General features: G+C 37.4%; 2 protein-coding genes across 2 annotated transcripts in view; one reads left to right on the top strand and one right to left on the bottom strand.

Moving 5' to 3' along the window:
• The window catches only part of LOC120766418 (rho GTPase-activating protein 100F), a 93,290-nt gene extending 81,078 nt beyond the window's left edge, over positions 1–12,212 (bottom strand). The window contains exon 1 of the mRNA XM_040091881.1: positions 12,023–12,212. The gene's annotated coding sequence lies outside the window, so the exon portion shown is untranslated. The remainder of the gene's footprint in view (positions 1–12,022) is intronic.
• A 3,614-nt stretch (positions 12,213–15,826) lies between these two features.
• The window catches only part of LOC120772226 (DNA-binding protein RFX2), a 40,941-nt gene continuing 31,002 nt past the window's right edge, over positions 15,827–25,765 (top strand). Inside the window, exons 1-2 of the mRNA XM_040100721.1 lie at positions 15,827–16,005; positions 16,089–16,295. The gene's annotated coding sequence lies outside the window, so the exon portion shown is untranslated. The remainder of the gene's footprint in view (positions 16,006–16,088; positions 16,296–25,765) is intronic.

The following is a 25,765-nucleotide window of genomic DNA, read 5'->3' as shown; positions in this document are numbered from 1 at the left end:
CGTCGAAAATTGGGTTCAAGATTTGGACTTCTGATTACAAATATCATCTTCTCTCTGGAAGGCAAATTATCAAAAATACCCATAAAATAATGGAAACCATCAAAGGCGGCCATCATGTAAGCATTGCTTTGATTGCTCACGAAACTTGGCAGAAAAGATCATTTGGAACCATTTACGTACAACGTTCGGTGTGTTTAACGTGGGTACCCGCTAACGACAGCCTTACCCCACGGCGCTCAAAATCAAAGCGAATCAAATCAATGCCAGGTATTTTTCAGTACTAATTGGCAGCGTAGATTAACCACCTCGGTAGAGTTCGGTGACCATCTAAAACCTCTGCCATACTTTGGGTCCGGCATCCGTTTGCGATGGAACTCCAAATTCAACTGACAAAGAGTCAGTACTTCCGCATTCGGGTTTTAACCACAACCACAACGATACTCTCCAAGGGGCCAGTCCGCATGAGCAGGTTGGTGCGAACTTTAAGGGATCCTGCTCCCCATGGTGCCAAAATTAAGTCTCTGGTCAGATCTCGTCGCCGAAACTACTATTAGTTGAGCTTCTGGACTGATGACCAGGGGCTGGACCCCATACGCACATTACACGAACATATCATAAACACAAGAACATAACCCTAATTCCCAGTTAAACTCCTTCGCCGCCTCAACAATTCACGCGCAAACGACTCTATCTGATTGGCATTCCGACTAGTGGAGATCATACCGCTAATATCTTAACGTCCATCAGTCCAGCTAATCACCATACCAGCCAGATCTCTTATGTCCGAGTACATCAGGTATTTTACATTAACATGCATCCAAACCTCGTCCCGCCCGCACACAAAGACCCCGACCTATCAGATAGATGCCTCTGAATGGAATTTAGCCCCGTAAGCAGATATACCTAAGACTGAATTCAAAAAGTATGACAAATGGGTATCACACGAATTAACGCAAAAAAACTCAAAGACCAAATTTCCATCTATGAATCACTACTGCAATGCGATAAAACTCATTAATTTGTAATGCAGATGTTTACTGGGAATGCAAAGTGAGTCACTTAAGGCAACGTCAAGTTAAATGATCGTGGCTGAATTCCACTGAGCCGGCACAAAAGGCGGCCAAGCCAAAATTGACGGTCAGGAAGGTTTTTCTATATACTTATTTGGTGGGATTGATCAGGAATCATATACCGTTGCTCCCGTAAGGTCAGACTCTTAATTCGAACATGACGATACTGTAAGCAATTGGACCTTCTGGAAAAAGTAATCGCCCAGCAGCTTTTGCCAATAGGAGAAAAATTGTGTTCTATCAGAATAACGCTTGTCCATCGACCACGACTCACAGAGATACTCAACGAAGTTGACTGAGAGATTATTATGCATTAACCTCATAGTCCGGCTTAGCGACAATTGGTTAATACTTGCACCTGTCTAAGGCGAATGATTTTGTTAATGAAAAATTTGCATCAAAAGGAGCTTGTTCGCAATAGGGTTGAAATCTTTCAAGAGGGTAATTTTATGAATTCAAAATGGCAATTCGAATGGCTTTCGAACAAAATACTGCATATTTCACTTAAAGCGGATAGTTCTATCTCGGTAAAAAATAAAACCTTGAATTTAAGGGAATCCTCCGGTGTAACGATTTCAAAAAATCATTTTAGAGCCTTCATAGAATGTGCTGGCAAGTAATTTTTCCAAATTGAATATAGTTGGAAAGTTACAGGAGTGAGATTCGATTATTATTTAAAAATTTTAAATTTATCGGCCGAACTCGGTTTTTTGAAAAATATTAAATTATAGACGCCGTTTGTCTACCTTTTTTCATGGATGCCATTGCAGCGATAAATTTATTATTATTAGAATTAAAAAAATGTTTAATTAAAAATTTCAAAGTTTCAAAAATTATTAAAAAAGGCTCGGAAAAAATCTTTATAAGCACTCGTCACACTGGGTAACTCCCTTAACGTAAAAATATTGGATTTCTTTTTACTAGACCTTATATTAATTAAGACCTTTATAATATAAGCTTCGTTAACCGCTTTACCGCATAGCAAGCTATGATTTCTAGATGGATATAGACTATCTCAAAACCACAGAAAAGTAAATTGACCAATAAATATTTCACATCTGAGAAATTAGCGTCGAGACAGTTACAGTTTGGTAACCCCATACACTTACCGCTTTACTGAAGTTTGACAATTTATGGCCATTCATATCACTAATTTATTAGAAGGTTTTGCTTCCAAGCTGAGCTTGAATTTATTCTTAAATGAAAACTACTTAAAATAATTACATATTGTTAAGTACTCAAGGCAATTTACTTTCACAAAAATCATTTCTTTGAGTGTTTAAATTCATAACATCCACTTTCCACATGGCCAAACTAATATTTTTACTACCCACATTCTAGTTAAATGCCGACAATGTCTGTATGAGCCGGGCGTTAATACCTCTACAAAAAATCACAAAAACAAAAAAGTACAAAAAACACTTTTAATTAAGTCCTACTAGGATAACAACGGCAAAAGACCTAGATCTGCCGGAGCACACTGTGGCAGAGCAGCAACAAGGGCGCAGACATGGATGCACTAATGGCAAGCAGGACCAGCGTCAGTGCAGTATGTATGCAAGGGCTTGATTTGTTTGGCAATTTGCCAAATTTTGTGGCAGGCTCTGATATACTCACACATACATATGACTGCTTCACTAAATTTATATATAACGATTACTGCAAGCAACTGCGGCAGCGGCAAAAATCTGGCTAAACACTTCTACAAAACACCAGAAGAAAACAAAGCACTTACAGAAGTATAAAAAAGGCTTGCAACAGAAGAACCAGCAGATAGTCGCATGCAGGGACACACATTTCGGCCGATCGTTGATAGAAAACATGACATCTTGTTGCTGCAATCTTGCGGATACGGCGAGTGCAACTGAAACTACAACTGCGCGCAAGTCGCGGCAGCTGATGAGGAGTTGCGTGGCAATAACAACAACAACAACAACGCAGTGCATGCATGAGAACATCAGCGTAATGCGGCCAAATCATTTGCCAGAAAGCACACATTTTCGCACACACACACACGCACCGTTTATTGGCACGGACAAACAAGTCGGTGCAATCACAGCAGCCAACAGCCACAAGCCGGCTATGAACTATGAAAGCGCCATGCGACATGTGATATGTGGCATGAAATTCGTATGTCGCTCGCCTGATGCATTCCAATGAACTTGTGACACATTCGCATACAATGCAAGCAAACGAGTATTCGGCCAACGGCATTATGCTGCGCTGCCAACAAGATTTATTCTACGGCCACTGCCTTTTGATTGCGCCAGCGCAGGGCCAATGCTTTGGTCGGCGCAACGTTTGGGCAAATCAGTAATGAGCACCCACCAGCAGCAACGCCAGAACCACTTTAAAGGAAACTGTTGCAACAATTGCTATGTGCGAAGAAAAAACTTGAAGCCCCCACACTTCCTAGAGGAAGTGAGTAACAAATCTATCGAATTTTTAATGAGTTCCTGCATATATGTATATAGTGCGGACTCTCTTGGCTTATTCTAAATCACTAAAATGAAATTAATATCAAATTTAAATTCACCATCTACAGAACCATAGTTTCCATTGCCTGAGATCTGGTTGAAAAGGATCTTGAGAAAAAGTGACAAGGGATGCTAAACCTGGGCCTATCACAAAATTTTGAGTATTTTACTGAAGTTTTCTTCATTGAAATATGTACTATTAAATGCTCCTCAAAGGTTTCTTAACGTTAGATATTCATTTGAAAAACTCTCGTTAAACCCCCAAAACTCGTAACTTTCATTCGAATATATTATAGTTTCCTTGCCCATCTTTACTAATAAAGAATTACTTTCCTAGCAGAAGTATAAGATCCAAGACTGACTTTAGTACAAACGTATACCTCCAAACTTAAAGCAAATGTTTCCTGAAGTTTTTCTTACACTCCAAAACAATGGAAATGCAAAAAGCAAGGAATAGCCTCTGAGTCAAAAGAATGCATTAGATCTTAAAAATAAATATTAAATTAAGATCTATAAAATACTCTCTGTGACTATCGTAAGTATTTTATGTGTATCAACTATTGTAGTAAAAAACTTTGTCACTAATTCACACTCCCTTCGTAGAAATCAAAATTCAATTGATCAGAATATTTATACGATTTTATGATAGCCGTTTTCGTAATCTATATTTAGTTTTTGCTTAAAACGTTATTCAAAGTATTACCTAGTGTTCTTTTGTTTGTAATTTAACCAAGCAACTAGTGCAATCTTTTGAGTAGAATACCTGTACCCCCTTTAGAAGGGATAGTTTAATCTAGAGATTTGAAAAAAAATCGACCATTTCCTTAATTCTTCGGCAGTCTAGATACTCAAAAACATCTCGCTAAAGGATTTTCAAAGTTATAGCTGTTTTCGTGTCGTAACAACTCGACCAGTTAGTCTTTACTTCAAACTTTTGAAGAGTTTTTCTTAAAATTAGCCTTCGTTTCATACCTCACAATCATGTGAACCACCGGAAACTGAAATTTTTTAATTTGTAATACGTTTAAAAAATTCGAGAAAGTTAAAAATGTTTTGAAAAAAGTCTACTTATATACCACGTCCAGCATGCATTGAAAAAATATAGCAGCCGTCGCTGAGAGTGTACACGAAGACCATGAAAAATCGATTCGGCGCCGTTCGCTGCACCTCGGACTGTCGTATGGAACGACTTGGCGCGTTTTACGTCGAAATCTTAAATTGAAAGCGTTCGACCTTGCCAAGCGACATCGTTATCTCTATAGGCTCTAGCAAAGTTAGAAGAAGAACCAACGTTTTCGAGCCAAATTATGGCTCAATGGGTATGCAAACAAGCAAAATTGCCGCATTTGGGTCGGGGAGCACATCTGAATTCAAGAGCTGCGATTTCATCTGAAATATCAACGGTTTGGTGTGGGTGGAATCATCGGTCCATATTTCTTCAATGGGGCCTTTATCGCATCATGATATCCGACTATTTGATGCCTGAAGTTGAAGCATGACGGCGCCACTTCCCACACTCCGTATCAATCAATAGATTTATTGAGAGAACACCTCGGAGAGCAGATAATTTAACGTCTTGGACCGGTCGATTGACCACCATGATCGTGTAATATCACACCGTTAGACTTTTTCCTGTGGGGATATGTTAACGTCTGATTGTGTTTAACGTGGGATCCTGCTGTCGACAGCTTAACTCCACGGTGCTCAAAAGCACAATGGATCAATACAATGCGTCGATCAGCGCCCTGAAAACTGGGTAAACATTTTCAGTACCAATTGGCAGTGTGGCATGGGCACACTAACCACCTTGGTAAGGCTCGAGGCCCATCTAAAACCTCTGCCGTACTTTGAGTCCGGACCTAGTTGCAATGCAACTCCACATTCGACTGACAAAGTCAGTTCTTCCCGCGATTTGGGTTTTAACCACAGCCACCACGAATCTCCACAAAGGGCCAAACCCAATGAGCAGACTGGAGCGAACTCCAGGGGCTACTTAAAGTCTTTGGTATAACCTTGTAGCCGAAGCTACGACCAGTTGAGCTTCCATACAGCCCTGGACTGGTGGCCAGGATCTTAGTCGCCTCTTACGACAGGCATGCCTTACCGCGAGTATATTCGGTTTCCCGCCCGAACCCTGAGGGGGTCTCCCCGTACCCGCAGGGGGAGGAGATATGTTAAGTTTAAAGTCTATGCGGATAATTCCTCTTTGATTCAGGCCTTAGAATAGGATTCAGCGGATGAACCATCTGAGACGTAGCCTCCGCCAACATTTGAAAGAGATAATCTACAAAAAATAACGCCAAAGAATGTTCTTTCGAATGATAATAAACATTCCCCATTAAATTTGAAGTTTCTTTTTTTATTTACAAAAAGAGATAACCTCGGATCACACTTTATTATGAAAAGTTTTTTTAGAGTTATTGGTTGATAAGTTTATGTATTGCAATAATCAATAATTCGTTATTATTTTATTGATTAGATGACCATCCACTCTTGTGGTGATACTTCAAGAATGTTCAAACTTTATGATGGTTTCTTGTTTTAAAACCTGTATAGGCTTGAAATATGAGTAAGTAAAAAATAAAAAATGGAATGTTACAATACCAATTGTTTTTCTACAAACCTTCGAAATTTGTTAAGTACTAACTGAGATCGACCGAAATGTATCACGAAATAGCAAGAATAGTATTCATATATTGTGCTTATCTGCTATAAATTTTATGACGAACACTCTTCTTCACAATGTAAAGGCTGTGAATGAAAGTTTGTCTTAAGGGGGTCATCCCACGTGATGGGCTCAAAGAATCGAGTTTGTTTTTTTCTCATAAATTGTTTTTTAACATGTCTAGAATACGATAGTCAAGTGATTTTTAAAAATTCGAAGTCTTTTTCAAGCTACAGCAATTAGAAGAAAGAGCTGTTTGGAGCGCTGCGTTACGAACTTGAAACCTTAAACGCTTTTCAAACTTTCTTCCATCGTATCTCAAAAACAGCTTGATCGTATGATAAGAAAATAGTAGGATACACTCAGCACATGTAAATGCATGGAATATAGTAAACTATTATCAATCAAAAATTTCCAAAATGTTTTATAATAATATAATAATTTTTATAGCAAAAATTTTCAAATGACTACGATTTATACTGTCGAAATATATGTTAATAAATTATAATAAACTGGCAGCTCTATTTTTTTACTAGTCGTAGAATTCTAAAAAATGCGCCGTCACATGGGATGACAATCTTAAGGACAGAAGCGAAACACGCTAAACAAAGAATCTTCTCAACAATCATTTAGAAAATGATTTAAAAAATTTATAGTGATTTGAAAATGTACCAAATCACCGAAATTACAATTCGTACAACTCATATTTTAGGACTCTCGGAACAAGCATGCGATTTTACCGTTAAACAATGGAGTATGATTAACGCAAGTTGGCAATACTATATTTTACTACGTGCTTACACAAAAATTTCAACAACATACTCGCACAAATACATAAGTACATAGTTCATCAATGGCCAGAGCAACAAAAATAAAACCAACTTCAGTTTACTGTTGGTGAACCATTTTCTTGCAGCCAGCGCGATTACAACCCCTGATGGGAGAACTTAGAAATTCCATACATTTCTTGCAGCGGCACATGCTCTCATTTGTGAACTCGGGCACTTGCTGTGAGAGCATGCTGCCAAACTTAGCGGTAGGGATGCCAAGTGTGTTTTTTGAAAAATATTGTAATTTATAGAATTTTATATATATAATATTCTTTGTATGGCAATAAAAAAAAAATAATAATGATTAAAATTTATCAATATTTTATATTGAAATAACATGCAGTCTCTCGTTTATATTGTATGAAGAGTTAGCTAAATGCCAAAAAATATGCCAGTAGTGTCTTCAAAACACATAATTGCAGCGATTTATCGTTGCCTGACTTGGCATCCCTTCTGCAGAGTCACTGAAAAATTGTGCCACGAGCGAATTAACTTTATCGCGCTCTTTTATTTCTCTCTCTTCTACTCTCTTTCTCGCTGTGCTACGCTGAACAGCCAAAATTATACCGGATACAAGGCGGCAAACTGGAGCTATCCAATGGAATAGTGTGTGAGTACAAATGTAAAAAAATGTGTAAAAAATCCATACATTCACGGAAAAGGTAATCGATCGATTTGTGACGAAACACTGCACTACATGCCCCTTTCTACTGCGCTTGCAACAACTAAAAACTCACTCAAGCTCGCTTTCGAACGTTTGCTTTGTGTGATATTTGTTTAAAATGTTGATTAAAATTTTATTGCTAATTTCTATGTTTCTGTTATTTTTGTTGCGCTGATGAGTTCACCCTCCTGCAATTCACATTCGCTTGTATGGTGATAACTTTCTATACGCATGTGTGTGTGTGTGTGTGTGCTTGCATATGTGTTAACTGCTAGTAGATATTCCACAAATATGCCGTTAGCTAGCTTATCAACCCCCTAACTTGCAGCACGCATCGTTCACTGGCCACCCAGGCCCCCACCCATACACACACACATACACTAGTACCGTTCATATTAACTGTCACATTGACAGCACGGCTCACTCCAGTGATAAAACAAGTCGACACCGCCACCTCCTTTCCTGGGCTTGCGAACGTACGACATAAATGTTGGAAAGAAAAAAATAACAAAAAAGCATGGGCCAAAAAAAGTATCAAGAAAGGACCAAAAACAACAACAGTGGAAGTAAAAAAACAACAGCGAGACATTGGCACACAAAATTCCAAGTTTCACACATATGCGCCCGCACACACGCACACACATGTGTATGTAATCTATAAATACATGGAAATGAAATAGAAAAGCTCACAAACAAATATTAAATAAAATACGCCAACGTCTAAGCGTACAGTTTGTGAAAAGGAATAGGGTAAAAAGAGAGGTTTTTTTTCGTTTTTGTATTTGTTAGTCAAACAATTGGGAACTGAACAAATGAAGCGAATCTATAAACATTTGTTCAGACATACAAACACACACATTTGCATACAAATATTATATTAATTTCTACTTTACATTGTGTGAAGGATTTGTTTAAGCTGTGAGTTGGCTTTGCTTGCTATTAAAAAGTGGTTTGTAAAAAGTGCAGGGATTGCGAAGTTTTCGATTATGTGGACTTTTGCATATTTATGAACATACTACATGGATTTTGCATTAGAAAATTCTGAAAATGTACATACGCGCAGAAAGGTACGCAATAATATAGTCATATGAAAATGACAGCAATTCAAAAATATCCCTAGCAATAATTCATAGTGTCCGCTATTCACTTACTGATGGTCTTACTCCTCACTAATTGGAAGAAAATATTACCGTAAAGTTCTAAAATTTTACTTAAAGCATTAATGCTTTGTTTTCTGGCCGTCTGTATTTGTAATTAATAACTTTCCATTAATCAACAGCTTCGTGATCTTTGACAGTAATGGTGTTCAGCATTAAACACTGCCCAAAAATTAGAGAGTTCACATTACAAATCTATTAAACTCACTATCCTTAAACTCAACTTTTTGGTGTTTATGAAATACAACCCTGTTTTGTAACCAAAGTTAAGGCCAGTGTTTCTCAAGAGGTTATATACAGTTAAACTTTTCAAGAAATCGATTTTTTTTTTTCTTAATGTACATATATTTAAGAGTACATTCAGAAAATTTCATATTGTTCCGGTGAATATTTGCAAAGTTACACACAATTTTGAAAAGGCGTTGCAAAGTGCTTGGAAGTACAAGGCCAAACTTTAAACGCGTTTTTCTCAAAATGGTGTTTTCAAAGTCGCTGACCAACATTACTGGAAAACGGCTAAGCCGATAAGACTCACATTTTAGGACGAGCTTCTTAAATATATGATTTAGTAATTAAACGAAGATTTTTTCTCACCGATAAATATTTGTTTTTAATGAACAATTTAAGTCTGAAATTTCGGTCAAAAATTAAATTTTTTTTAGAAAACACTATTTTGTCAAAAAAATTTAATTTGCGAGTTCCCTCAATTATTTACTAGATTTAACATTACTTTAAGAGGATGAACAACCGGTTGAAGGCGAGCTAAAGTGAGAAGGTGAACAATTGCTCCTAAAACGATTCAGTTCAGAGATATAGTGGTCACCACTAAGCTCCGGGAGATCAGCTGTAGTTTCTTTCCAAATAAATATATCTACTAATATTAAGACTTAAAATATAGTTAAAGGATACCGAAATATGTGTACAAATTTTTGGATCAATAAAATGAAAATTTTTCTCAGAAAAAATATGGAATCTGAAAAATTCGCTTTTTTCAGTCATCTAACTGTACACTGGTATATCCACTCAAGCACTTCAAAGAGAACATTTCGCAGTTGTGCAAAAACGCGGCGCCATGAACTGGAGTGCGTGGTCCAACATGAACGTATTCTGAATTTTCCTTTCAATATTAGAGCTTTCTCCATGTGTTTACAAATATTCTACTGTATTGCTGACGACATCGAATAGACTACTTTAAATTGGTAAAAACTTTGGGTTATAATAAGATTTCTTCCGGTCATAACCTCTTCTCTTGAATGTACATAGAGAGAATATATATTTTGCTCTATAAAAACATATCTAAAAGTTGGGAACACTGTCTATATCCTATAGACACTGTAGCACACAAAAAGTCAACTCATACTAAAATATTATATTGTTATTATCCCAAAATACTGGGATTTATCGTAATTTTTAGCATCCCATAAGTATAAAAATCCCTAAAGGCTGCTTTTCAGACGAATAATGTACTTATAATACATAGTGTGAACTCAACATAAATTCAAGTAAATAAATAGTCAGTAGCTGAATTGAAGTAGGCTACCTTTTTATTTGATTATGAAGTTAATGAAGAGCTATGAAGACTACATAAGAGCTTAAGGTAGTAGTCTGGTAACTTGGGTTCAAAAAATCGATTTTTTTTGCTTAATTTGAAAGTACAATGTCTTGAGAATATACTGTGAAAATTTCAGATGCAAATTCGAAATATTTCGGGAGTTATAACGAGTTTCCTGGAGCGCCTCGGAGTCCAACTTAAAGGTTGTTGAACTTTAAACGCGTTTCTTTTTTTCAAAACATTGCTTTTCTGGTCGGGCCGAGTCCTAACTGTTTTTCTACTCAACCGATTGCTTTCAAATTTTAACAGGCTATTCTACACAGTTATAGTTCTCGTCGGTACTAACGAGAATTTTTTTCACCCCCATCTTTTTATTTTACAACCCTTTCATTGCTAAAATAAAAGGTCTTTTTGTTTCAAAGTTCCCCATTTTGTTATTTAACCCTTGAAATTTAACTTCAGTAGTTCCGACCAGAATGACATGTCTATAGATTAAGAATAATCAAGAATATTTGATTTCAGATAACACCAGGAAATCACCCGGGCCACCACGTGCATTTTTTTGAGGTTCCAACTTCGTGTGACAATAATAACAGTAATAAATTATAAAATTTTTTCAAATAATTTTTTTTTATATTTTCAAAATGTAAATAAAAACACTCTAAATATTCAAGATAATTCATTTTTATTTTCCTTTAAAAAACCACGCTCCAAAGAAGTCATGAAAATAGGCTTAAGTTACCAGACTACTACCTTAATATAGCTTAATATGTTGAGCAAGTTTCTTTTACTTTAGATGAGCGTAGGGAATAAACCAATCAATATTTGATTCTGCGAACAGCTGGTGGATAGTTAAAAATGTCTCTTTCCGTTAGAATGGCGAGAAAGTTTTCAGAAAAACTTTATTTAACGGAGGAATAGGGTTTTAGTTTTTTTTTTTGTGATCGTATCAAAATTTAAAGTCGATTACAGCAAAATTCACAGAGTTCCGAGATTTTTTGGTTTTTTTTTTTTAATTTTGAATATTTTAAATCAGATTTCAAAACTTTAAAGCATTTTACCCACACTTCATGTTGTCAAAGTCGGTGTCTCTGATAATTTCAAAACTATTGAACACTGTTTCTGTACAAAGTAACGATGGAGAGATTTTTTTAATTTTTTTGTTTTATTTTTTTTTTTTAACCAAAAACGATTTAATCGATTTTTTTGCAAAACTTTGCGTTTTTCCTTCAAAGTGTGCCAAAAAGTGGAAAATCTAAATTAGAAAAAAACAACCCGGCGTTACCAGGGCAAAGCGATTATCTACATAACGATATAATTTTGATTTTTTGGTTTTAGCTGAAGCTTCGAGAAATCTAAAACTTGCGGTATAAGACGCCAAAAGAGCTGCTTTCTAGGCACACTTTAACGCTATTGTCGATGTAAAGGTTATCAAATGTGCGCTCATATATTTTCTTTTAATAACCAAATACTTTCTGCTCAATGGCATCCCGCCCACGCTACGTGCGAAGAAATATTTCAAAAGTAATTTGATAACACCTCAAATTCTTGAGTGCGTGCAATAGCTGTTGCCCTAAACACTCCCCACGCTCTCGCGCTTACTTTACCTGTTCTCTCGATGCAACAGCGGCATTCCTTGCTGAGCGATTTGCTCATCGCATAAAACAAAAACGACTACAATGAACGGTGCAAAAAACTTCCGCTGCGTTATTAAAAACTCATGAACTCATGTGCGATGCGCCGACTGACTGACGAACGCTACAAATATGCAGCGCTGTAATTGTGCGTCCGCTGCTTGGATCCACCGATGATTTCAGCTTGGATTTCCACTTCCACTTCCAACTCGACTTCGGCTATGATTTGTTTAATTTCCGTTGATGCTGCAACGCATATCCGGCAGTGAATGGGCCACGATTGCGAGTGTAAAGGGTACGACGACAACAACAACACTTGCGATGGCACGATGACACAATGACGACGACGATTATTTACAAACGCACATGCACACATACATATGTACGTGTATGTATGTGGTTACGCCAGCGTACGGCGTATATACGTACGTGTGTGTGTAAGCGATGACGTTATGAGACGTTATTACGTTAGAGCAGCCGTGACCGGTCTGACATGTGAGTATGAGCGCCGTTGCCTAGGCACGATGCCGCAGGTGATGATATGCCTATGCTTAATCGAAAAAAACAGCGCGTTGGATAATAATGCAATTCAACGCGCGACACCGAAAGGCATTCAAAGGCAGCGCAGAAAGCCGCTGCTGTCACTACGAAACCGTTCGGTGGCAAATTACTTCGCGTGTATGTAGCGTGGTGTCGTCGCCGACTGCAGCTGTGGGTGGGCGCACACTGGCCGACTGATGCGTATACTTTCAGCCGATGCGATGTTGTTTTTGCTGTGCTTTTGACTACTACGACTAGTAGTAGCGTTGGACGATGGCGCTAGCTATGACGATGACCTGGACGTCGGCGTTTAGCGATGTTGCAATGTTGCGATGTTGCTGTTGTTGGTGACAGCGCTGATGTGGGTGATGTTGGAATAGTATTTTCGGTTGTAGAAAAAAATCTCGTTGTAATTCGGTGGTCAATATAATTGCAATGCTTACTATCACTTCACTTTTCTTTATTCGTGCTTTAATTTATTGTACACACTTTTCGCTTCTTTCGCTTTGCTCTCCTCGCGTCTACACGAGCTCGCAATGGATTTTGCAAAGAAGAACCTGTACGTAATGCTTTTTCACTTGGATAATGGCCCTTCAGGGAGCCTTAGTACACAATCACACATATGCACACACACATACACGCGCGTTCTACATTTACTAAGCACACACTTTTCGCAGGCGAAATTCCTCGATGAATTTCCGCAATTTGCTTTTTAATTTGTGGCGTTGGAAAAAATTTTCCCAACGCTTGACTAAATTGATTTTCTTGTTGTTGTTGTACTAGTTTAGCTGTACTAAGCAGGGAGAGGGGAATGTTGAATTTTGATGTGAATTTTGCTATGTGTGAAGCGAAGGAATGCGTCCGAGTGGCAGTGCGAGACTTTTTCTTATGCCTCGTACAACGGTTTTGTGTGACCACGAGATGGCTTGCGAGAGCATTTCGCATTCATATTTGGTCCTTTTACCCCGATTCCGAACTGCGAAAGTGCCTGCTGCACACAAGTGCGCACACATACACAAACACGAATCCGGCGCGTTCGCTGCCACGCGAAGTGCTGCGATGCGATGCGTTGCGTTGCGATGAGACGCGGTGCAATGTCCCGTTTAGCGAGCGACTCGGCGATTTCTGCGTTGGAAAACTTGCGTACAACTATTAAAGATAGTTGTTAGATAAGCAAATGATTTTTGCTCTTTGCTAACGGTGCATTGAAGTATGTAATTTACTATTTTATTTAATTACTGTTAGAAAAAAAAAACGCTTTAATTACAATTCTGCAGCACTTTCTACACAGTTATTTCACTTGTATTGCAGCGCTGTGCGAACGGGACAACCTACTTCCCGTTCGTGTTTGCAGGATTTAATTTCAGTATAATAAAATATATCTCTTTTGCCAAGTGCAGCCGCAGCAGCGTGAGAGAGTCCGTTTCAGAGCGTCAAGTGCTGTGGGAGGCGAGAGTTGTACATTCGTATTGGGAGCGCAGCAAAAAATGGCACACACTCAGGATAATTTAAATGTAGAACACAGGATACTTATCATCTCATGCGGTTATCGGCGATCCCAAATTTTCATTTGCATTCGTTCATTAAAATCAGCAAACGAAAAATTGCATTATTCCACACAATTCTAACTGCCTTCAGTGGCTTTTGACACGCACTTTTCACTTAAAGTTATTTCAGCACTGCTTCTACCCCACTTTCGCACAGTAGTGTAGACAAACTTTGCTCGAGGAAATGGTGAAAAATCGGCACCGCAACTGTAAGCTCTTTGGGTTTACGTAAAAAAAATTGTGTTCAACGTACTTATTTCCACCTTTACTATGATTTTTGCAAGCTTGTGCAGCGTTGTAACTTTGTGTTTATTGAATTTTTATCCACTTTAATTATTTGCTTTCAGTGGACGTCCGCGCGGCACTGCACCAATGCTCCGCACACGCACTCGGCTCAACTCGAAGTGAGTCCGAAAAGTATGCAATCATCGCGCAACGCTGTGAGCTATACGATTTTCTCGTTGGTGAAACTGCTGCGACCTGCAGTGGGTGGCGAGCGTGTGCAGAGGCCGCCACAGCGCGAGAGCCGGCGCTGACTGTTGGTGCTGCTGGTGGTTGGGGGTGGTAATGGTGTTGAAGTGTAAATGCGAGAGTTAAGCTCTTCATTGACTTTAGGAGCGATTTTGACGGGTATCACGCAGTCAGGGTTGCATGTAAAAATTTAGATCAGATTGGAAGATCTCACGAACAATTTTGACTTTCACTGATTTGATGAGAACTTTGATATTTCAAAAATTTTTGAGAAATATTAAATGTTGAAGAACCGGCTCCACTTTTTCTCAACTGCAATTTGATATTGCCACAGAAATACCGGCTTCGTCGTAGAGTTGGACTTTTAAATATTTTCTGGTTTTAGCCTTTCTTTGACTCGATCCTAAGCTATTACTGAAAACCAGCGAAACTCGTTTTGCTTTTTACGGAAATAAAAAATGAAGTGGAATTTCCGGAACCAGGTAAATATTGCAACAACAATAACATTCAAAATTTATACGAGATTTCCAATTGGATAAAATCTAATTCTTAAAGAAAGGTACCCCGTTTCATACTAACGAAAGCGCACGACACACAACATATGATGATCTATATGCCAACTTTCGATTAGTTCTGCAGTATTGGATATAATAGAAACAGACTCATACTTAAACAAAAAAAATATGGTGTAATCACTGATTTTACTCTCAAAACATTGATTTGCTTACCAAATATTTTGAGAATATTCATCAGCCGTATGGTCTCTAACTTAAATATCTAAATATAGGTTTTCGTAGATTTTAATACAATAAATTTATGAAGAAGCCAAAAATACGACTAGAAACAAGGATTACAAACAGACGAGTGTCCTTTTGCAACACTGGCTCATCCGCGGTCAACACCAGGAATCTTAGCGAAGACACACACTATTTAAAGCGCCATCTAGACAAAAATAGCAATCTTTAAACAATATAAATTTCTAAACTTAAATTTATATACAATATCGATAGGACAAAATTAAAGAAATTACATAATTTTGCAGATAAAACATATTTGCCGTCTTTAAAAAATTGTTGTATTAATAACACTTTTGAATTCCAGTCCTCAGTTCATTTATTCATTACTTTAAGAAAATATTTTTCTGCTGCACCCTGTATTATGTTCCATTTAATTTTCGATAGTCAGCTGACAATAAAAAACAACTTTAATAACTTTAAATAGCATTCGGCTAAACGCAAATTATTGCAGCGTTGTCAAGGAAACAAGAAAAACAACATTGAACCAACACAAAAATTATAGTCGAAACCTCAATTTTCCTTCCGGTGCAGTAATCGCCAAAAAGGATTCATTTTATTCTGGCCAAATCTGTGGACTTCTCTCCGGATGCCGCGCACCGCAGTAAGTTCCATATTGTAATTACAAATCAAGTGTTAAATTGTTTTTGATCACCAATTGATGCTAATTGTATTTATTGCTTGCAGAGCGGCACCACGCCTTTGGCCAACAGATTAAAATCTTATTCTTACAAGTGAACATATACTTTCGCACAACACGGCCTTAAATTACGCCTTATAGCATTTTCGAAACAGAAAAATATTTCAATGATCTTGTGGATGCTTTGAACATGTGGAAGCGGAGGATGTTGTTATCACATGACAAATCGAGTGTATCAAATAATAACAAGCAGGGTGAGTGCTTTATTAAATTTTAATTTCGTTTTACTGTAAGTAGCAGCGCAGAGAAGTTTTTGCCAATAAAACGATGTAACTATAGATAGAATTATGTGATGTGATCTCAGTCTGACATACATTATCATTACTATTTATTGCACAAGCGTTTTCACTATTTGTACGATACGAAGCTATGGATGGAATATAAAGTATCATCATCGAAAAAAAAAATTAAAATTTTTGTGAGCCAATTCGAAGATAAACGCATTAAATGATTTTGCAATACTTCTATACTCATATGTATACTACTTACTTCCATTTAATCGTGTGCCATCTCCCTGTTGGTAAATGTCCGAACACAAAATAATCTTGCCCATAACATCACATTTTGCAAAACTTAAGTTTTTCAATAGAAAGCAATAATACTTTTCAACGCATTAAGGAGTAATTCCTAATTGGAGAGTTGGAAAGTTGATGTTTTGAAGAGCTAAATGACTAGCCTAAATCATGCCGCAAATTTCCATTATTTATTACAAAATATTAGTTATTAGTGCTAAAATATTGTTATCTACGGATTTTTTTTATTTTTCGACTTTCACGTTTGCCTTATTGTTAATACCCATTCTTATTTATATATTTGATTTGTTATTATAAAATGAAAAATAAACAAATTTGAAGCGTTGGCTCATAAACTACATATGTATAGAAATGGTGTTTAAAAACGGTCGCTGAAAATCTAAACTGAAAATAATTAAACAGAAGGTTCCGCAGGGTGGTATCCTCTCCCTACTACTGTTTAACTTCTACATCTCGAAACTCCCACAGCCACCAGAGGGAGTTTCCATAACCTGGGACGCTGATGATTGTACGATATTGACGTCGGGCAATGTAAGCGATGGCATGTGTTCAAAGGTAAACAGCTATCTCTCCGACCTTTCTCGCTTCTTCTCTGCACGGAACTTAACACTCTCCCCCACCAAATCCACAGCGACCATATTTACAAACTGTACGAAGGAGTACAGACTGGAGCTTAATATTGCAATGGATGGCGTCAAGATTCCAACTGTCAATAACCCTAAGATTTTAGGTGTAACTTTTGATAGTCCATGCTCCCTCACTCCTCATACAGAGCCGCAACAATCCTCAAGTTGCTAGCCGGCAGCACATGGGAAAAATACAAAGAAACGTTGTTGGCAACTTACAAAGCAATCGGCAATATGGTCACCTGACTTGTCAGAACACTGCACTCCGGACTACGAGAGGATGGCTCCTGATGTCTCCCATTGGACACTTACATAGTGAGACGCTTATGCTCCAAGTTAAGGAGCATAATGAACTCCTCTTCAGGCAGTTCCTGCTGCGATGGTTTCGCAGAAATCACCCCTGCAGCCACCTGCTTGGAGCGGAACCGCCTCCTAGGAACATCAAGAGGTCTTTCTTCAATTACGTTGACGACATCGAACAATACGCCGACCGGACTTCGGACGCAACTAATTTCCGACAAGCACTGACCGCCATTCACAGCGGAGCTATCAACACCTTCACCTACTCCCTTCCAGTGAATAGCGTTCTTGGAGTCAAATCTCCTCCCATTGCTGACGAAGAGCTCGAGTTACCGCGAGAAACGAAAGTGACCCTTGTGCAGCTTCGTTCTGGATATATACTATGTTAGTAGGTTAAACTCCTACTTATCCAAAATAGAGCCCTCTATATCCAACATATGTCCTGCGTGCAATGAGTCACCGCATGACACTGACCACATCTTTGCATGCCCCGCCAAACCAACTCATCTGACACCCTTTTCCCTTTGGTCCGACCCCGTCGAAACAGTACGTTTCTTGGGCCTCCCGTTAGATAACGTCGACGACTACCTAGATAATCCTCACCATCCTAACGGGGATTAGATAACCGTTAGAGCAACAACAACAACAACCGCATTTTGTCGATTGCATGACGTTCTCTGACGGATTTTTAGCAAGGATTTTGGCTTGCATCTGTATAAAATTGTTCTCACTCAAGAACTGAAGCCATTGGACCACCGTGATCGTGAATTTGCTAATTTGGAACAACTTGAAAACCGTAACGAATTTTTAACTCACTGCTCACTTTTATCTGAATGGTGCGGCAAATAAACAAAACTGTTAATTCTGATGTGAAGAAAATCTTTAAGCTATTCATGAACAACCATTACATTCACCGAAATTGAATTACTGTCAATGGAGAGCGGTATATAGTGATGATAACCAACTTTGTATGACACCAATTGGAAGAAATGTCTCTTGACAACAACTGATTCCAAAAAAATCGGGCTACGTGCCATTGTGGGGAGAAAAGTTTGAAGATTCGATTCTTTCACGAAATTGCGACATTGAATGGTCTCCACGAAGTTGTGATTTAACTCTTTTGGACTACTTCTTGTAGAGTGTTTTGAAGTCATTGGTCTTTAGCAATAAACCAGTCTCTCTTCAAGCTTTAGAAGTCAATATTGTGCGTATTTTCCGGGGGAAAGAGCATTTTTGATAAGCTCTTCTTAGCGTCGCTAAAAGTAATTATAACTTATCTCTTATCTCACCAAATCAAAAAGAATAAACGAACTCAGTGGTTTTAGTGAGTTGTACAAAATTATTGAAGCAATATCTAAAATAAAACGTTTTTTTAATGCGGTTGAGTTTAATTTCAAACTTTTCGCAATTAGTAAAGTTCTACTTTGTGTGGGCACTTAATTATGAATATAAGTACTTATGTATTATGAAATGTATATTTCTATTTTTCACACTGATATACATATAGTATAATATATCACATACATCCATATAGATATCCACCTGCCACATACAATTCGAAACAGCGCACTCGTATAAAAAACTTAATTCGAAAATGTTTTAACGCTGCTTTGAGAAAAGTTGGACGAAACATACCTTGACATTGCACAGCATGAGTTTTCTTTTGCCACCACTATCGCTTATTAGGACTTTGGCTGGTGCGGCGCATTAAATGTGCGTGTGCCTTGCAGCATGCACCAACGCACACCGCGCCATTGCCACTGCGAGGGTGCGTTACTGGTGTCGCGCCAGGTGTAAAAACACGGCCTCGCTGTAAGTTTGACGTATTTGTTGTGAACGAGCGTTGGCCTTTTGCGGCGATCCTTGCGTTTCGCGCTTGGTTGATTCGCATTTTTATACCAGATTTCAACGCACGCCACAATGATAGCTGTCCGTAGCAATAAGCGTCATTTTGTGCTTTTGTTATATTCAAGATATGCATATGTACAGTATGTACGCATAGTCGTACTAACTACAAATAATTTCCTGTAAAATTGGTGGGAATGCAAGCAATCTTTTTCAGAAATTCGGTAAGTTAGTAGTTTTCGCTGTGCTAAAATAATTAAATTTGACACTTTGTATACAGACACACATTTTGAGAATTTTTCTCATATAATTATTCCCTTTCCGGAAAAACAGTGTTGAGTATATAAAAAACTGCAAAAGAAAACAAATATTCCCAATTTGTTTGTGTTTGCTAAATATTTATTGCCTGAAATACATATATTACGTGTATAGGTAAAAATGACTGAAAAATCCTTGACTATAACCCAGCAAACATTTTATCCGTTAACTGCAATGTAGTATATGTTATGCTAGAAGAATGATGGCAATATATGAAACGGCATTTCCGAAAACATTTATGTACGTCGGTGTTTGAATGTGAACACAGTAGAGAGCATTTGACTAGGCATTATTGAGAAATTAAATAATGGGTTTATTTTAAAGGCAAATCTTGATCATGGGCTAAGGGTGATCCATTTCGAGGTTCTTTTTCCAGGGAAAAACATATAAACTTTAAATTAATTGGGAATTGCTTTTTATCGTTCGAAAGAACATTCTTTTTTGAAATTTATCTCTTTCAAATGTTAGCCGCGGCTACGTCTCAGTTGGTCCATCCGTTGAGTCCAATTTTCGATGACTAGTTCGAGCGTTTCGACGCTAAGTGGCGAATGATACGCGTGATGTTTTGCTCTGAGGCCTGAATCGAAGCGGGATTGTCCGCATAGACTGTAGACTTTACATAACCGACGTCGTCTTGTTGAAATCAAATGTCGCCGAGATCACGAGCTTGAGATCAAATAGTCGGTTGTTATGGCCCGATAACGGTCGTCATTGATAGTTACGTTCTCACCGGCTTAATTTTTGAAGAAATATGGACAGATGATTCCACCCGCGTACAAATCACACCAAACCTTTGTTTTATAGATGAAATGACAGCCCTTGAATCTTTTCAGGTTACTCTTCCTTCGAAATGGTCCTCATCGCTGAACAAAATTTGGCTCGAAAACGTCGGATCTTCTTAGAACTTTTCAAGAGTCGAAAGAGGGAAGCGATTTCGCTTCATGTACACCTTCAGCTACGGCTGCTATATTTTCTTCACTACGTGCTGAACGTGATCTATTCGGTTGAATATTATCCAGTAGTGAATCCTGGGTCTCAAGATGGGTGATATTATATTGACTTTAAGTTAAGCCAAGCACTCGAAACACATTATTTACAGAATGTGAATTTTCGTAATAAAGTTGAACGATTTGCAAACGTTGTTTAGACGTAAGTCTTTTCATGATGAAATGCCGAAACTTAGGAGAGTCGAAATAAAAATTTTGTTTTCACAACCTTCTCTTTTGACTATAAACACTTTGGTGTAACTTTATGGTAGGTCATCGTTGGGGTTTGAGTAACTTGGTAAAATTAACGCATCTGAAAATAGTTATTAAATTTTACATGGCTACATGGGTTTCCTAGGACATTTAAAAATGTTTTTTTCATATAAAAAATGAAATATTTTATTAGATTTTTTATTCTTACAAATATACACTATTAATAAAGAAATTCTAAAATTTTTTGAAAAAAAAATTTTAAATTCAGCCATTACGACTCCATTTCTAGTGACCCCTCGGAAACAAGATGGTAGGATAATCTAAAGTGAAAAAAATACGTGTTTACCTTAACTTAGAACTCTGACGTAGAAAAACAAAAACAAGAAAAAATGTTAACTTCGGCTACACCGAAGCTAATATACCCTTCACAGGTGCATTTCTTTTAGTAACTATGTATGTGTTCAGTTTGTATGGAAGCAATGCGCTATAGTAATCGGATCTGAACAATTTTTTCGGAGATTATATTATTACCTTAAGCAGTAATCCATGTAAAATTTCGTAAAGATACCACGTCAAATGCAAAAGTTTTCCATACAAGCCCTTGATTCCGATCGTTCGGTTTGTATGGCAGCTATATACTATAGTGAGCCGATCTGAATATTTTCTCCGGAGATTACATTATTTCTATGAACAATAACTCATACCAAATTTTGTGAAGATATATAGTCAAATGAGGAAGTTTCCCATGCAAGCATTTGATTCCGATCATTCATTTTGTATAGCAGCTATATGCTATAGTTAACCGATCTGAACAATTTCTTCGGAAATTACATAGTTGCCTTAGAAAATAATCTGTACTAAATTTCGTGAAAATATCACGTCAAATGAGAAAGTTTTCCATACAAGCCCTTGATTCCGATCGTTCGGTTTGTATGGCAGCTATATGCTATAGTGAGCCGATCTGAATATTTTCTCCGGAGATTACATTATTTCTATGAACAAGAACTCATACCAAATTTTGTGAAGATATATAGTCAAATGAGGAAGTTTCCCATGCAAGCATTTGATTCCGATCATCCATTTTGTATAGCAGCTTTATGCTATAGTTAACCGATCTGAACAATTTCTTCGGAAATTACATAGTTGCCTTAGAAAATAATCTATACCAAATTTCGTGAAGATATCACGTCAAATGAGAAAGCTTTCCATACAAGCCCTTGATTCCGATCGTTCGGTTTGTATGGCAGCTATATGTTATAGTGGTCCGATATCGGCAGTTCTGACAAATGAGCAGCTTCTTGAAGAGAAAATGACGTTTGCAAAATTTCAAAACGATATCTGAAAAACTGAGGGACTAGTTCGTATATATACAGACAGACGGACGGACGGACGGACAAACAGACAGACGGACACGGCTAAATCGAGTCAGCTTAACATACTGATCATTTATGTATATACTTTATAGAGTCTCCGACGCTTTCTTCTAGGTGTTACAAACTTCTTGCCAAACTTAATATACCCTGTTCAGGGTATAAAAACTGAAAATTGGGTTTTTGACAAACATTTTTACAAAAAAATTAAAATTTTTGAAGGTAACCGCGTAAAAAAATTAAAAAACAAGTTATATTGACGTTAAAAATTCTTTACTCAAGTTTTTTTCACTGCTAGATATTTCTCACTGTGCTAGACTAGTTTAAGTTGTGTCGGACTGTGTATATTTAATTTGAAAGTAGTAGGCACCAAGTATGTGAAGTACAAAAACAATGTACTTCTTCCTTTCAACCAAAAATGTATCAACATTGATTTACCGTTACACACTCGTATAACCCTTTAGTGCTGTCAACGCGAGTTTTCGCTTAACTGGGTTGGCTGAGTGTTAAAAATTCGAATTTCGCATACCAAGACTTGACCAGAACCAATGCTATAACCGTCACTCTTTTTGATGAACTCATTATTTTCCGTCCGCCTCTGCGGCAAACCCATTGAGGAAAAATAAGTAGCTAAAAAAAAATATTTTTTTTAATCGCAGTATGGTGAGTTACCGGAAATACTAGTGTAACTGAAAGGGAATTTCGCAGTCGACTGTACATGAAATAAATAAAGTCGACTATTGGGGTTTATTAGCCTTCCAATACTTTTTGTTTTAGTTGTTTTTTATTGCTTTCTTTTTTGTTTTTATTTTTATTATTTTTTTTTTTTTGGTTTTCCCTCAATATTCAGATGAGGGCATAGGACTATCGAGTATCTTTTCATTGGCCATATGCGTTGCCACTAGTTTTTTTACTATATCTTCTTACCCCTATTTGACGGCAGCACCAACAACAACTAAAATATTCAACTAATACACAACATAGCTACCTAAAACTCAGAAGTCCACATATAAACATATGTATGTAGACATGAATATGCATGCAACTATCGGTAAATTGGTCGGCAATAGCTTGCCACCTACTTGCTGCGGCTTATCGAGTGAGCAGGTTGGCCCGAATGCAACTACAACATCTGCAGGAGCTATTAGAAGTGCAGCTGCTATTGTGCTCTGGCACGAAATCGTGTGTATGTGTGTGAAATAATGCCTTTACCAATAAGAAAACATTTGGGGGGATGTAGACGGAGTGTGAGTGTGTGTGTGTGTTAACGGCAAACGCTCAACGACGCTTTGGTGCACTTGTATTTAGAGTCCTGCCACCAAAGGCTTGCACTCGCTCATGCAACTACATACATATTTACACATGCTAATATATACATATTTATATGTATGTCATGTGTATGTGTGTCTGTTTGAGTGAATTTTATGCAGGTCACATGCATTATGCCGTGTGATAATTTCATTCAAAGTGCATCAGTTGCACATACTCTCTCTAACGAAGCGAAAGCCAATCGCTCACCGAAAGCGTCGCACATTTCACTGCCAAATCGAAATCTCAAGTATCCGCGCAGTGTTTTCTTCACGAGTATTGTAACTGTGGTATTTTCTATTTATTTGCTGTCAAATTTTACATACTTCTTGTGTCATTTACGACCTGCTTGTGCCAGTGTGGGTGTGTGTGTTATTTTCGCCTTCGCCAAGTGAGTTCCCGCGTTCATTTCGCCGACGATGTTTTCAGCGCGCTTTATTTGATCAATAATTCCAATTTTCACCACAGCATTTTATTACGCGCTTCGTTCACGCCGTTCCGCGCCTGTCAAACCCCACCCACAACAATAACAGCAACAACAACAACAGTCCAGTCTAATGCCAGTCAATCGCGTGCCTACTCGCATAAAATTCGCATAAAAAATCATATTCAAATACTCACCCAACAAACATAAAAGCAGCACACAGACTTTGTAGAAAAATTTGTGACGAAATTTTGTGAAAAAAAAAAATTGTTTTAAATATCATTGCTTGAAAGCAAAGTGTACTTTTTGTAGTCCTTTCGAGCATATCATCCAAAAATCGCACATAACTGTATTAATGCCCGAACTAAAAGCTAATTGGGTGCAAACATATCTATTCAAGTTCGCACATACTGCTGTGTTTGTATGTATAGGAGTGAGTGCAAAAAATTTGTTCCCCCCATTTTCACTAGCAATGCACCGACGCGCTGGCACTTTGTCAATTGCCGCTGATAGTTGCATTTGATTTATTTACTGCGCTGCATTTCCTTCCGCCAACACGCCGACACCTCAGCAAATATATGTGGACTAACGAAAAGGGTGATTTCGTACCGCTAAATTGTTATTGCTATCGTTGTTATTGTTGTTATATTTTATACGGACTCGTTTACTGTTTATAAACAAACTTCAGTAAACAAATCACGAGGAAGCCAGCGGCAGAAGCGCATAATCAAGTATCCTTCCGTTGTCCCTGGTTGCCACCCACATTCATTCACTTCGGTTGCCTTGTATTTGTGACGCGTTTGTTTTAGTGAATGCGTGGTCGCGCGTTACTTGCAAATATGCTTGAAAAATTATAAATTACTTAAATAAAGTAAATTAGAAAATATTTGTATGTGAAAAAATCGTGAAATTTTGTTTCTGGCGAAGTCAGTTAAAGTCTAATTTAAGATGAGTTATAAGTATGTATAATTGTGTTGAAGGAATGAAATGAAAGTAAAAGTTTAAATTTATATTTTTGAAATATTTTATGGTTCACCACAACAGTTATTGATAACACTACTCAACAAAAATGAAGAAAAATTTGCTACTGATGTGCTAAGCGGTCTGTGGGGTATTCGAGGTGTCCTGATTACGAATTTGAGTTCCATCACGTACAGTTATTTTTATAATTTTAATGAATGTTAGCTGTAAACCAGTGTAATTTGAGTATCTTAACGCATATTAGTACACATTTTCCAATCGTTCTTTTATTTTATATTAAATTAGCCACGAGGTTAGCAACAAGCAAAAAAAAACGTCAGGGACCCTATAGAGTATATATCGTCACCTAAAATGCAAAATAACGTAACATCACTTTTTATAAGTTTACAGGCGCAGGAAGAGCGATATATGTAATTGAAACCGCCCATATTAAAACAAAATTTAAGTTTTGGTTATAAAACGGTTATAATATTGGTTATCATACACTCATATTGAAACAAAATTGAATTTTGGTTATGAAACGGTTATAATATTGGTTATCATACACTCATATTGAAACAAAATTTGAGTTTTGGTTATAAATTGGTTATATGTATATTTACAGTTATTATATCTTACAGCGATTTGCGATTCTTTTTTATGATACGTTGTTTTGCATTTTAGGCGACGATATACATACATATATAAATGATAAGCGTGATATGTTGAGTCGATTTAGCCATGTCTGTCTGTTTGCTGTATATACGCCAACTAGTCTTCA

This window comes from Bactrocera tryoni, chromosome 1 (assembly GCF_016617805.1).
Source record: "Bactrocera tryoni isolate S06 chromosome 1, CSIRO_BtryS06_freeze2, whole genome shotgun sequence".
Lineage (NCBI taxonomy): Eukaryota > Metazoa > Arthropoda > Insecta > Diptera > Tephritidae > Bactrocera > Bactrocera tryoni.
This window is presented reverse-complemented; position numbering and strand designations above follow the sequence as displayed.